The sequence below is a fragment of the Primulina tabacum genome, chromosome 4 (assembly GCF_025594145.1).
Source record: "Primulina tabacum isolate GXHZ01 chromosome 4, ASM2559414v2, whole genome shotgun sequence".
In the NCBI taxonomy this organism is placed as follows: Eukaryota; Viridiplantae; Streptophyta; class Magnoliopsida; order Lamiales; family Gesneriaceae; genus Primulina; species Primulina tabacum.
The window spans coordinates 47,052,419-47,068,276 of NC_134553.1; the positions used below are offsets into that span (position 1 = coordinate 47,052,419).

The following is a 15,858-nucleotide window of genomic DNA, read 5'->3' on the forward strand; positions in this document are numbered from 1 at the left end:
AGTGACAATCCGTCATCAATGCCTCAAGGCCTCTTTCCAAAGGTAGACGAATCAAAACTCAGGAATGTGCACTGTCATTTTTCAATTGAAGAAATCAAAAAATCCCTCTTTGATATGGCCCCGTTTAAAGCTCCAGGCCCCGATGGACTACATGCTGGTTTTTTTCCAGAAAATGTGGTATGTAGTGGGTGCTTCAATAGGTGAATTTGCACTCAGATTCTTTCAGACAGGCTGTATTCCTCAAGGAGTGAATGATACAATATTAACGCTAATCCCTAAGGTCCAGAATCCAGAGAGGATAACGCAATTTCGACCAATTAGCTTATGCAATGTGAGCTATAAAATCCTTACTAAGACCATGACAAATAGGCTTAAAGGAATTATGCCTGATATCATCAGCCCCTTCCAAAGTAGCTTTGTCCCAGGGAGACAAATAACTGACAATATTCTGATCTACCAAGAGATATTACATTCGATGCGAAAAAAGAAGGGGAACAAAGGGTATATGGTCATAAAAATTGATTTAGAGAAGGCATATGACAGACTCTCTTGGGAGTTTATCCGTGAAACCCTTCTTGACATTGGCCTCAACCAAGAGTGGACTCGAAATATTATGAGTTGCATTAAAACAAGCAGACTCTCAATTGCTTTGAATGGGGAACAACTGGATTGGTTTAACCCTAAAAGAGGTATTAGACAAGGAGACCCCATATCCCCATACATTTTTGTTATGTGCATTGAAAGATATAGCCATATTATTTGCCAAGCAGTGGATAATGGTATTTGGAAGCCTATTCGGCTATCCAGAAATGGACCAGCGCTTTCACATCTATTCTTTGCAGACGATATGGTTCTATTTGCAGAGGCGGCAACAGAACAACTAAAAGTCATTCTGGAATGCTTGAATAAATTCTGTTCAGGATCGGGACAACGAATCAATCCACAGAAATCTCAAATTTTCGTCTCAAATAATGTGGATAATGCAACTGCACAAAACCTGTCCTCTATATCGGGAATCCCATTAACAAATGATCTTGGAAGGTACCTGGGGGTACCCTCCATACACGACAGAGCTAATGGAAGCCTCTTTAAACAAGTTCTTGATAGAGTGAAAGATCGACTGGAGGGCTGGAAAACAAAACATCTAAGTCTAGCAGGGCGGCAAGTGTTAATACAATCAGTTATAAATGCTATTCCAGTATTTACAATGCAAACATGCTTATTGCCGAAAGGCATATGCTCGGAAATGGAGAGAATGATCAGAGGATTCTTATGGGGCGGAAAACTTGGAGAAAGAAAAGTCACCTGGTAAAATGGGAGACAGTGACTAAACCAAAGAACATCGGAGGATTGGGGGTGAGAAACCTCACTAAAATGAGTTCAGCATTCATATTGAAACTGGGCTGGAGATTAATGGAGGAAAAAGGAAGCCTTTGGAAGAAAGTATTGCAAGGAAAATATATGAGCGGGGCTGATAGTTCAAATAGAATCAAAGCAAAACAAGGCGCCTCAAACGCTTGGCAGTGTATATCCAAGTTTGCAACAGTGTTGGAGAAAGGGATAAGAGGGGTAGCTAGAAGTGGAAATTATAATCTTTTCTGGAGGGATAGGTGGCTTATGGAGGAACCTTTGAAGAATGAGTTGATCAGAACTATTACAACAGAGGAAGAAATGAGAAAAGTCAAGGAATATTGGATACCAGGAGAAGGATGGAACTGGAAAGATTTAGAGGGAATCCTGCTTCTGGAAACTAAGAATAAATTAGCAGCATACACTTTATTGGAGGATGATAGTGTCGAGGATAGCTACTGTTGGGGGGTACCAGTAATGACCACTTTACAGTTAAATCGGCTTATGACATGATAAACAACTCAACCAATCAAGGGACGGAGCACATTTGGAATGACATTTGGAAACTTCAATTGCCAAACCGCATTTGTGCATTTATATGGCTAGTGGCTCATAAGAAGATTATGAGCAACAAGGTAAGAGCTGAGAGAGGCTTTACGACGGACAGTCGCTGCGCCTTATGACTAGAGGACATTGAGGATGTGGACCATATGTTCCGCAAATGCAATGAAGTTAGAGGCATATGGTGCATGTTGAGGTCCCCACGCAAGTACCAGGCTGAGATAGGAATGAACTTCGATGATTGGATAAGGAGAAATATATCGAAAGATGGGCATAAAGATGGTGTAGCAGACTGAAAAAATATGTTCGCAATTGCGATTTGGTGGATTTGGAAATGGAGAAACGACTTCGTGTTTAAAGGAAAGACGATCGACATTGGAATGAAGATTCGGTGGATTAAGGTACAATATTGGGATATTAGGAATGTCTATTCCACAAGCAGGGTGCTGTCAAATAACATGAATGTTTATGAAGATCAGCTGATCAAGTGGATTCCTCCGCCAAATAAATGGTGCGTCTTAAATGTGGATGGTTGTGTTAAACTTCAGGGTCAAAAGGTAGGCGGAGGAGGTCTCCTGAGAAATGAATTTGGAGAATGGATTAGAGGCTTCATCATCAACATCGGCAGCTGTACAAGTGAGGAAGCAGAACTATGGGCTGTGTGGAAAGGACTACACCTAACATGGCAGTCAGGACAAAAAAAGATAGTGCTAGTAATCGATTCAAAGATAGTAGTGAAGTGGCTCCATGGCGAAGGGACACCATCCTCGTCCGCGATCAATTTAGTTTCCAAAAGCCAGAACTTACTCGCCAAGGAATGGGAGGTCAGAGTACACCATATATATAGAGAACAAAATAGAGCAGCTGATTTCCTGGCATCGGCAGCCCTTGAGTATGATAGAGGTTGGAGTATTATTGAGGACCCTCCGATAAAGCTGCAAAAGATCATGGGGGAAGATAGGCTAGGAATGAGCCTGGGCAGGAGAGTGGAAAGTAAATTAGACACTTTGTAATTGGTGTCCCCATCCCGAAGATCAAAAAAAAAAAAAAAAAATGAATTTTTTATTCTTTATTTAAAATTTGTTTAAAAACTAATTTTTTTATTAGTGTATTTTAATTTTATATATAATAAAATTTATAATTTAATTAAATAAAAAACTTACTTGACTCAATTTTTCCATTTTTCCCGACTCAACCCTAGATCTCATTTCATTTTTTATCTTCACAATAAATTTTTTTCTTCTCAACCTTCTATCATTTCATTTTTTGGCTAACAATTAACCACGAGTCTACAAGTTATTGATATGCAACAAATCCAATAAAAAAACCACGTATTGTTAAAAAATTTATTTTGAGATATGAAATTTATTGTATCTCATCAGTGTTCACGACCCAGGATGAAGAACTTCACCCTAGGTCGTGAAGCCAAGGTTAATGAAGCACGACTTTCACGACCTACGGCTTCACGACCCTGAGTCGTGAAGCACAAGTCTTCACGACCCATGGGTCGTGTGGTGGGTCGTGAAGACAAGTGCTTCACGTCATCAACATCAGTTGGTTCGGACCCAATTGTGTCGAACTTTCCATTTTTGGAATGGCCCGGGACGAGGGGGCACTTGTGATATTTCGGCATGGGACCCGAACACTTGCCCCAGATCGACTGCTTCACGACCCAGGGTCGTGAATTCACGACCTCTTCACGATGGGTTGTGCACGATCCATTAATTTTAATTTTTTATAATTAATAATCTTTGTTTTGTTTTAAATTTATATAACTAATAATCTTTTTGTTTGTTTTGTTTTTTTTACAGGTTTAATTTCTTTCTAAACTTGGAAAGAATCAAATTTTTGAATGCAAGTTAACTTTAGGATCAAGATATGTTGAAATCTGTAAGAAGATTGTATCATTTTTAAATGAGAAAGAGATAGAATATTTGGTGCATGAATTTTTTTAGTTCTATTATTATAAAATTTGTTAATAATTTTAGTAGAATTATAAAATTTTTTAATGTTTATATACAATAAACATTAATTTCATATGCTTCGATATACATTCATTAAAGTGAATATGTAATGAAATTTGTTATGAATTTTTTTAGTTCTATTATTATAAAATTTGTTAATAATTTTAGTAGAATTATAAAATTTGTTAATGTTTATATACAATAAACATTAATTTCATATGCTTCGATATACATTCATTTAAGTGAATATGTAATGAAATTTGTTATGAATTTTTTTAGTTCTATTATTATAAAAATTGTTATGAATTTTAGTGGAATTATAAAATTTGTTAAGATTTTTAGTCGAGTATAAATTCAACTCACATTGTTAGAATAAGAGATACATTCTTCTACTTGTTATGAATTTTTTAACTAACATACTTAAATTATAACATATAACTAATGTTTACACAAATAAATTTTTTATATATATTTACATTCTAATTATATATAAAGTGAATTCTATATTATAAAATGATCAAAACTCAAAAATATCAAAAATTTCCTACCCACTCGACCCATCTCGACCTAAACTCGACCCAAACCCTAAACAAAACCCTAAACCAAACCTCTAACATTATCACTTGACCCACTCGTCCCAAAATTGAAACAACTTACCACCCGCGCGACCCAAATTTAAAAATCTACTACACACATTACAATCTTGTCCACTCGACCCAAACCAAAATTAAAAATTCACCACAAACACATTACATATTAATAAAATCAAATCGATTGTCTTTAAATTCAAACAAATTACATATCATTCAATCTTATCTTCTACTAAATTTTCCTACAGATAGAAATCTGTTTTGTTTTTTCCTTCCACATCTTCTCTTGATCACAGGTGGCATAACCAAAAAAACATAGATATGATTATTATATTATAGACAATGGTATGTATTTAAAAAAATATGATATATTATAAATAAGCTATTATATAGACTTATTATGTGGGTCGAGGTGTGCACATGCACACCTCTACTCACAGGTGCACACCTCGACCCACAGCTGCACCTCGACCCACAGTGGGTCGAGGCACCTCGACCACAATAGCCAGAACTAACATTCTCTACTCACACTCCACTATCCAGACCTAGCACATACAATCATACTCGAATCACACTCCATCCACCTTCTCGACCACACAATAAATACGTTCCTCGACTGTAAATACTCACACTAACTCCACTCACAAAAATTCTAAAAAAAAACAATCAGAACTAAACTAAAACAAATCTAGCAATACATAGCATTCGAGTATATACTTACTTCTCTACAAATCTTCAAATTTTCAAATGATTTTTGATTATTTTGTTGTGAAGAACACAAAAATAGCGGAAATAAATGAAAACTCAAATCGAGGAGGGATATATCAATTAAAAAAATATTTTTTAAAAAAGTAAAATCTAATTAACTAATTAATGACCTAATAAATTAACTCACCTAATTAACAGCAGTCAATTCCCTTTTTTCGATTTAAATAAGTCAAAATCTTTTTTTTAATTAAATTTAAAATGACTCGTATATTTTTTATTGTCCCAAACCATGGTTTCTCAAAGTGGCCTCCCGTGTAAAGTGGTAATTGATAAGACTAGCCACAAAAAATATTCCTTTTTTTTATTTATTACAAAATGTTATTTTTTAAATTTTTTAATTTATTTAAATGAAAAACCTAATAATATTAAAAAATCATATGAAATAAACTAATAATAATAAGATGTTAAACATTTTAATTTTTTTTATAATAATGACGAATAAGATTATCAATATTAGAGATTAATAAAATTAGTAAGCTTTCGTCTCTTCGCATCATGATCCGAGGTGAAATGAACGAGCTCTCAAAATCATATCCCAATAACAACTGAGCTCTGACATCTGTGCTCATCCAATGGGAATTCTTGCAGCAACTTCTACACAATCAAATCACAAACTCGTGGATGGTACGACGGAAGAGTTTTTTCGACATCGAAAATAGAAAAAACTCATAATATATAAGTACACACATAATACGATATGAACTGCATGAATGATGCATAAACCTGAGTAATATTAAGATATAGATAATGATGACCTCAGCCCGGAATTCACGTCCCACCACTGGATTCATCAAGTCAATTCTAGCTCATTCGTGCGCAATCTGACATGCTCATGATTGCAAACTAGATCGTGTCATTATTCGGGTAAAGCTCTTATCTATTATCCTAGAGAAGAACCCATATTTGGGCATAGTTCTCCTTTTTGGGGGTCTAGTAGCATTATCACGACCAGCAGACCTCTTTGCTCGAACTCGGGACTTGAGCCCAGAAGTTTACCTTCCCCTACTTCAGCTTACAACCACCTCGGCATACCCTCGCTTCGGCCATCTCTCACATCAGTTTGTTCAAGGATCTCAAGGATGTCTCACAGTGTTACTAGATATGTCTAATTATTACTTGACAATCCATACTGCGAGCTCAACTTTCACCGAAATTACAAACTCCTTAAACTTCAATCATTAAATCCCCAGCTCCATCCCTTCATCCTGACCTACCGACAATCCGACCTCCTTTCCTTTGGACAATAATTACCTCAGTCATTTTCTTAGTCGGCTTCAAGAACTCGACCGTTGGAGAGATTGTTACAATTGAGTCTCGAACTCGAGATCTCGTCTCAAATTTAAAACTTTAGCGTCAGATAAGCTACATTGAATCTACATATTTATAGAAAAAAGTTGTTAAGTTTTTTGTTGCATTTAAAAACAGTGGAGTTTGACTTCTCAAATTATAACAACAAACTAACGTGTTATGAGTGGTAGCATAAGTAAACGATATTTGGGAACGTTTGGATAAGAGTAATTTTGTTAATATATTTATGATTTTTTAATTTTGTAAAAAAATATGAGTTTTATTTCTCTCATAACATCAGATTCTAATACATGCTAGTTATTTTATTTCAAACTTAATATCCCAACAAATATTTTACTATAATATAATTAGTTTTAATACAAAGAATATATTCTTGCATATGGGTTTAAACTTTATTTTTTTATTATAACAATTCTTAGAATGAGATTAAATGTGTTGGTCAAATAATTGATGTTATAAATAAAAAAAATTCGAAAATTTACGGCCGAAAAATTAGTAAGGAGTAAAAAACATTTTGGTATATGAACCATTGATAAATTAATAAATTGATACATAAATTATTGTAAATGACTCAATTGATACACGATTCAAATAAAAAATCAATTTTATTCTTAAAACTAAATTGTTTTTAAATCCACCACTACTATTAAATTCATTTATAAATTTATATTTATTTAAAAATTATATAATAATAAATAGGTTTCATAATATTTGTTTAAAATGATAAATTATTAATTACAAATATATATCAATTGATAGTCAAATGTAATATATTTAATATACTGTAGGACCGAATACTTACCGCTTTACCAAAAGCTATAACTATTAGTAATGGTACAACTCAAATCTTTTAAACCGCATAGCAGCTCAAGCATCACGATTCGATCGCTCAATCAAGCAGAGACAATTATTGCACCCAACAATTTTCCTCCCAATAATTGCACTCCTTACAATCAATGAGAATCGAACTCGTGACCTTGGCTCTGATACCAATTGTAAGACCGAGTGCTTACCGCTTTACCAAAATCTATAGCTAGTAATAATGATGCAACTCAAATCTTTTAAACCGCACACCAGCTCAAGCTATCACGGTTCGATCGCTCTAACAAGCAGAGACAATTATTATGATTATATTATTAATAAAATCACAATTGATCAATAAATAAAAAACATATACAACTAAAATATTTTGATATATTAACAAAGAGATAATAAAATTAATATATCTTTATTTATTTTAAATTAAAGTTCAAGTTTTAAAACCATGGAACTTATCAAAAAAGTATAAATCAAATGTAAAAACTTTTGGTCACCGGAATCATGCGAATCGGGACAATACATGAGATTTTTCACGCGTCGTCGTATTGATTATCTGGCCACCACACGCGGACAGTTTTCGTTCCAAAAATTTATCGTTTCATGATTTATAATCTTCATGTCAAACTTTTTTCAGAATCCTTGACAACCAGTATCAGTAAAATAATGATTAGGCTTGTTAAAACCGTTCGAAAAAGTGTCTGATCATAGCTATAATGACATATATTTATTTAACACAAAAATCGTTGTGAAACGATCTCATGGATCAATTTTGTGAGATGAGTCATCTATTTGGGTTATCAATAAAAAAAATAATATTTTTTATGTCAATATTTTTTTGTAAATATGAACAAAATTGACTCATCTCACGAACAAATATCCGTGAGACCGTCTCAGAAGAGATATACTATTTAATTAATCATATTTTTTTAATATATTAATTTTTTTTATGTTTGTATTATTTATTATTGAGTTGTAACATTATTAACATAATTATAATAGAAGGTTAGTATAGACAGATAAAAATAATATTAATTTGTTGAGTAGGTTTCTTGTGAGACGATCTTACGAATCTTTATCTGTGAGACGGGTCAACCCTACTGATATTCACAATAAAAAGTAATACTCTTAGCATAAGAAGTAATACTTTTTCATGGATAACCCAAATAAGAGATCTTATCACAAAATACGACCCGTGAGATCGTGTCACACAAGTTTTTTCCTAATTTGTTTTGTATTTATAAAGTTTTTAAAGATATATTATATTTAATAATATAATTTATGTGTTGAGAAATATTTGCAATAATCGATAGTTCTAGTTTAATATATGATACTCATTTATTATAAAGATAATATTTTAAAAAATAAATAATTTTGAATCTAACTAAATTTTAATGATAATATCGATTTTTTAATTAAATTATTTACCAATTAAACTATTTACAATAAGTAAAATATCAAACTACCTATTTAAAAATAATCTATGTATCAATTTTTTAATAAATAATTAATAGCATACGTTCTTATTATGCCACCAATATTATATTATATATAATTCGGATATTCGTGCCTAAGTAGTATCTCATGTATTGTTCTTGCCGACAGCAATAGAAAATACTCACTGTTTAAAGTTTGGAATAAAAGATATAAGGGCGCGTTTGGCATTTAAGATGATAACCATAATAGCTCACAAAATATATCAACGCTTCCCGCCTCCCATCCATCCACATGCACTCCATTGATTATTTTGTACTATTCTATAATTTATTTATATTTCAAAAATGAAAACTAGTTTCATCCCAAATACATAAACTACATTTTTTTATTGGTGCAATAATTATCCTTGTTTGATAGAGCGATCGAACCGTTGTGTTTGAGCTGCTACGCAGTTCAAAAGATTTGAATTCCACAATTACCACTAGCTATAGGTTTTAATAAAATGACAAACGCTTCGTCATACAATTTGTTTTAAATATATAGTCAACTATATACGTTAATTAGTACTTCTCCTTCTATTTTGTAAATATAGCTAATTTGTTTGTAGAATTTTTTATTTGCGTTAAAAAATAAACAAATTTATATATTTGAGACCGAGTGAGTAATATGTAAACTAAAAATTTAAATTCCGTGCCTAATGCACCACGTTTACGGGAAGCTGGATGAAACCAAAGGAGTTGGGAAGTACGTTGACCAGGCTGAGGATTACCTCCGCCAGTACGGCACTTCACACTGCACCACCATGGCTACAACCACTACCACCGTCGCTGGTTCCGGAGAAGAGAAGACCACTACAGTGGCCGCATCCACTACTGTCACCACTGAACCTGTGAAGCACTCTACGGAGAGCGACGCGGGGAACAACATCAAGAAAGCGGAAGGTTTCTTGAACAAGCCTTCTGGCAAAGGAGAAACAGGAGGATCTGCGGACTTCATGAATTTGGCTGGAGATTTCATGAACAAGCCCTCTAGCGGCGGCGGCGCTTCGGGGTTAATGAAGCTCGCCGGAGATTTCATGAAGAAATAATAAGCCCTCCCTTTGTGCATGTATTGTTTTGCCCATGTTTCGGTGCATGTTGCGCAGTTGTCCCCACGTGTTTAACCCTTTGAACTTAATTCGAAACCTAAAGATGAGTGGGGGTGTTCTTTTTCTATAGTTTTTGGGCTTTTAAAGCTCTAAAAATTTATATTATAACATATTGTGTGAGAACTGTAGTTGGAGTTATTTTATGAAAAATATAGTTCTAATTTGTCAAAGTTTGGTTTTTATTCATTAACTTAAATTTAATTTTTGTTTTGGTCTTTTTTGTTCAAAACTAACTCATTCGAATATTGTTTATTTGACATCGTTTTTCTCTTTTACGTGGCTCACGTAGCTTGAATAAATTAACATCACACATATCAAAATAAATATAAACAAAAACAAAGGATAAAAATAAAGTGAAACAACACCCGACATTTCAAAATTATTTTTACTTAAATAGATTTTTTTTTTTGAAAACTTACTTAAATAGATTTAAATGTGTATACTATTTGTTTTATTCTTGCTATATAAGTCATGTATAAGAGTATCAGTTCCAAATAAATAATATTTTATAGATTTATCGGTTTCGGATAAAAATATAACTAAAGCGAAAAAAATTCAAGTTAATGGATGAAAAACAAATATTGACAAGTTATATGACTATAACAAAAAACAAACCAAATTATAAGATTAAAATTATAATTTTTCATTTCTGTAATTACTAAATATGAACATACGTGATTGTTATAAATGTAATTTCTCATATTGAACGATTATCCTGAAAATTGAACATCCCTAATATGTCATTCTCTTTAAAGCTCTCATATACATTTGCTTAATAAGAATATTATTGGGTGTTATGTTAAAATGAACAAACTCCATTAGTTTTACCACCATCATCCAAGCATATGATTATAACTGATACCCCAGGGAGGCTCGGGTCGGGGGTACTGGATGATCTCGGATTATGGGTTAGGTCCTGACAAGTTTTGAGTCGGTTTGATAATAGTCGAGCAAGTGACTAGCCGAGACATCATCTCTTCGGGCTGCCAGAAGCTGGGCTTCTAGACGAGTTCCTTGGTGATGGTTATCTATCCGGATTACCTCGATAATAGCACATCACTCGAGTGCACAAGTATGTGATATCTTATCTTGGTAATCATCACTGTCAAAATCACATGAATTTGACAAGGCGAAAGTGACAGTTTGGCGTGTCAGATAAGTTGGTGTCAGAAAGCAGGGTATGATCAACCATCTTGTCATAATTAGTAAGAGAGCGCTGAAAACAAAGTCGTCATTGACTTTCTTTCTATAAATATCAGGTTTGTTTAAATATTGATTCATTCATTGTCTCATATATATTCTACCCCCACCATTTACTCTCCCGAAAAAGACACCATTAATGTAGCATTTCTCCTTGCTATATTAATTCTTTTTATTCACCTGCTGACTTTAGCATTCGAGTGGCCATGTCGGACATCCCTCCAGCGCCTATGCACGTGGTTAATTATCTTCGTGTTTGCAGGTAAATATCATATTTTTCTCAGGAAAAAAAATGTCTGGTTTGGACGCATCTCGCTGTGCTCTCATCTCTCATCATTTGCATAATCCGACCCGGTGAAATTGTCCAGGCATCTTGCACTCATTTTTACCTTATCACATCAATAGTTTTTGTGTGCATGATCTATGATATCATTAGTGTCTTTAAATTTTGAAGCTAAAGCTATGTGTGGGGTTCTTTTAAAACTTTAGGTTTTTAGTAGTTATATGATCTCACATATTTTGATTCGTAACACGAGCCAATCATGTTCATATTACAATAGTAAGTAATATTTTTTACATAAAAAATAATATTTTTTCATGTGTGACCAAAATAAAATATCTCTATTATAAAATTGATTCACGAGACTATTTCGCAAAAAAAAAAATTTGTGTTAGGTTTTACGTGTGATTTTAAAGTTGCAATAATCCATTGATAGTAGTTTAAAAAGTAATATTTGGGTGGTTTTTTTTGTCAAATAATAGGATAAAAAATTGAGGTGAAATATAATTAATGTTTTTTTAATTGTAAATAGCATGACCAATTTAATATCTTCTACATGTTTGATTAAAATATGTAATTATCATTCAAAATAAAAATTTGTATGATCAATTTTCAAGAGATTTATCTTTCTCTAAATAACATACAGAGAGAGGCGAGGGAGAGAGTGGCGATTTCTCTCTCTTCTAATATCTTATTTTTCGTCTTAATTCCAGGTGAAAACGTCAAATTTCTGCCACCATTCCGGTAAGTTTCTCGAAAATTTCACGTTTCATGCAAGTTCCATTTTTAAGTAAGTTTGAACGCAGAGTTTTTTTTCTTCTTTTTTTTTTCTGGGTGATTTGGTTGTGGTTGCATGATGTATTGGTGGATGCATTTTGTGATTATATGTTTGTTTTTATGGATTTTTGCGATTTTTGCGTAAAGGTTTGTGTTTTCTGGCATTTTGTGGCCGAATGAAAACGTTAATCATGGTCATGCATTTTGATAATCATCAATCAGTCCATCAGACTTTTTAAAATTTTATTTTTTATATGTATAATTATGGTTGGATTATTGAATTTGTTGATTTGGCTCGTGATCGTGCTTTAGGGTTGTGAAATTGGGGTATATTTGTAATTGCTTTGGTTTGGCTGTAAATTTTGGAACTTAGCATTGTTTAGCGGTCATTGTAAATCTGAAATTTGTAAATTCATCTTTGAAAGAAAATTCTCAAATGTTTGGGTGTTCGGTGGGTGGTGTAAGGAAAATTACAAGGATTTGATGTGTTTTATACTAAGGAGGATGACCACCATCTGGATTCGTTGCCTCTGCCACTAAGAATTGTGATATGATGTGCTGACTAAAGAAATCTGAATCTCTTTCCTGAATTTCTTTGGAACAATAGATGAATTTAAAATACTACTTTCTTCACGGGCATATGTAACCGATTGCTGTTCAGATATGCCCTTTTAGATTAAGTTATCTATCCCGTTGATTTCATTTATAGTTTCTGAGAATTTATTCCAGTCCTTCGCAGTAGTGAGTTGGAATGATTCTGTGTGGGAAATTTGCGAAATTGTTAATAGAATGTTGAACTCATCGAGAGAAATACTGCCCGTTCATGAATCAAGTAGCTCAAGTCACGTTTGCACCGCTAAAGGTGTGACTAATTCGTGAGCTGCAAGTGCTAAAAAATTAGTTATTCCTGCACTTTTGTGTTGCATCTTGTTTCGGAGACAAGGCCTCTATGGATTAATGCATGAACTTCAACAGATCAGCTTCCGGGTTCCTGATTATGTCGCTTGGAAGTTATCATCTGGATGAGTCTGATCCACGATAGCTCAAACAGCAGAACAACGTGAAGGTTTCCTTGAAAGCCATTATGTGGAGATCTTTATCACGTTCCATCGCAGGATTTGGACCCAAGAGAAACAGCGCTGAGTTAGTTAGAGCTTGTCATAATTTTTCTGATGATGAGACGGCTTCTACGGTGAGCACTGACGAAGGACTGGAATGCCCCATATGCTGGGAATCTTTCAACATTGTCGAGAATGTACCCTACGTTTTTTGGTGTGGCCACACGATCTGCAAGAATTGTGTCCTTGGTCTTCGATGGGCTGCTCTGAAATTTTCCACCCAACAGATCCAGATTCCACTATTCGTTTCTTGTCCTTGGTGCAATTTGTTGACATTTCGTTTGGTTTACAAGGGTAGTCTAAAATTTCCTAGCAAGAATTTCTTTCTTCTCCGGATGGTTGAGAGCAGAAATGGCGACAGGGTAAAGTCTCCTTCCTCTATCAGCAGAGACCGTGCAACAAGTTTGGTCTCCAAGGTGCACGTCAATAATTGGGAACTACTCTTTGAGCTTTGCCCATAGGATGATGCATCGACTTGGTCGTTCAAGTTCTAGCAGCAGCAGCAACAGCAACAGCAACCGCAACAGCGATAGCCTACCACCCATGAGGCCCCAGATATCCTTTCACAAATCCCTGGACTTTTTCATCCACATCACAACTAAGCTTCCATTGATTATCTTACTTGTGATAATCCTATTTGCACTACCTACTAGTGCCGCCATGCTAATGTTATACCTGGTGATCACGATATTCTTTGCACTCCCGGCATTCTCGGTGCTGTATTTTGCATATCCTGCTTTGGATTGGCTCAGACGAGAGATTAGATCTTGACCCTTGTCCCATGCAGTTGGTCACTCATATGATTTGGTTTCGCCTTTATAGCAATCTGGTTGTAAGACCATGAACTTAGTATGGTGTGGTAATGCGCTAGATTTTACTTTCACTAAGACTAATGTTGAGGATGCTGTAAATATAACATGTTGGATAACTTTTCTTGTTTGAAGTCACTTTTCAGAAGGATGAAAATACTTGCTTTCAGTATTGGGTATTTATAAAGGCTAAAGAAAATTTAAAATTTTGATTCATACTCGTAAAAAAGTAATTTCCTAAATACTAAGAGGTGTATTTATTATATGCAGAGATTTTTTTACTTCTTTTAATTAACAGACTTTTGTGTGGATAGATTTCTATCTACTTTTCTAGGATGTCACAGATTTTTAAAGATTTTCGTATAATTTTTTAGATTTATTTTAACAAAATTTTTTTTGACATTTGTAATTTTTTTTCCATAAAATCTATGAATTTTGTAATTTATGATTGTGTTTTTTTTAAAAAAAAAAATTTAAAACCAACTGTTGAACCTGAAAAATTTACATTTTTTAAAAAATATTTTTATTCATCGATATAATTTTTTTTATTTATTGATCTAATTTATGAAAGATGATAAATAAATCAATACTAAATTTATTATAATCAAATTTTAATTATTCACTCAATTCAACATGTTTATTTATTTAATTATTATTAATATTTTAAAAAATACATAACGATTATTATCATTATTAATAATAATCAAACTTAAATAATTTCGTTCATTCTAAGTAATTTTTTTATGAATAAATATATTAATTTTATTTTTGACAATATGTCTAATAAAAAGTGAATAAGATAATTATTTGTATTTGAAAATAGAGAATAAATATATTAAAATAATTGCAATTAGTATAACTTCATAAAATTTTAATATATTTATATACGTGTTTTCATGAATTTATAAATATATATATTAATGTATCAATCACACATACATATATATATTCTTGAATACATTTTTTTATTCTGTCATACTTATGAAGTTTAAGCCATAATTAAAATTATAATTCTATTTAACTAAAATTATAGAAAATAATTAAAAATGTTATATAATATAATAAAAAACTGAATTTTAGTTATTTGAAATAATTATTATTTTCAACTTAAAATATTATAATTATTTTGTTATGTAAGAAATTTTTATTAATTTTTTAAATAAATATAATTTTAAATTTTGTCAGGCTTTGTGATCGAAATTTGAAAATAAAATGAATGATTTTAATAATTTTGATTTTACGATATTGTTAAGTAGAAAAATATGTTTTTAAAAAGTCCAAAGAAAAGGAAAAACATATTGAAGAATAAAATTGAATTAATTAGTGTTTGTATATATAGATATTATTTTTAATAGAAATGAAAGCGAATATATGAGTTTGAGATATTTCTCAATTAAATGTCCATCTAAATCTTTAGGTTGAATTAAATACATTTTTTTTGAAAGTTTATATTTGTATCTTATTCTTTATCTTTTTAATTTAATAGAACAACATGGAGTCATTAAAAGCATTGAATATATATAAATTTTTGTAGAATTTATAAAAGTCAAGTTTAAATATCACGTGATTTTTTAAAACTTTATAAAAGTTCACATGGAATACAGCTAAAATTTTAATACTTCATCCGGACTTTGTGGATATTAAATCTTTATCTTTGTTCTCATCCTCGCTTCAAATAATGTGAATATGAAAGTAGATATGTTAGATTTGTCATCATCATCCCTAACCAGAAG

General features: G+C 32.5%; 1 pseudogene; it reads left to right on the forward strand.

The window, feature by feature from the left end:
• Positions 1-12,061: 12,061 nt before the first annotated feature.
• LOC142541715 (uncharacterized) lies at positions 12,062-14,372 on the forward strand (annotated as a pseudogene).
• Positions 14,373-15,858: the final 1,486 nt, after the last annotated feature.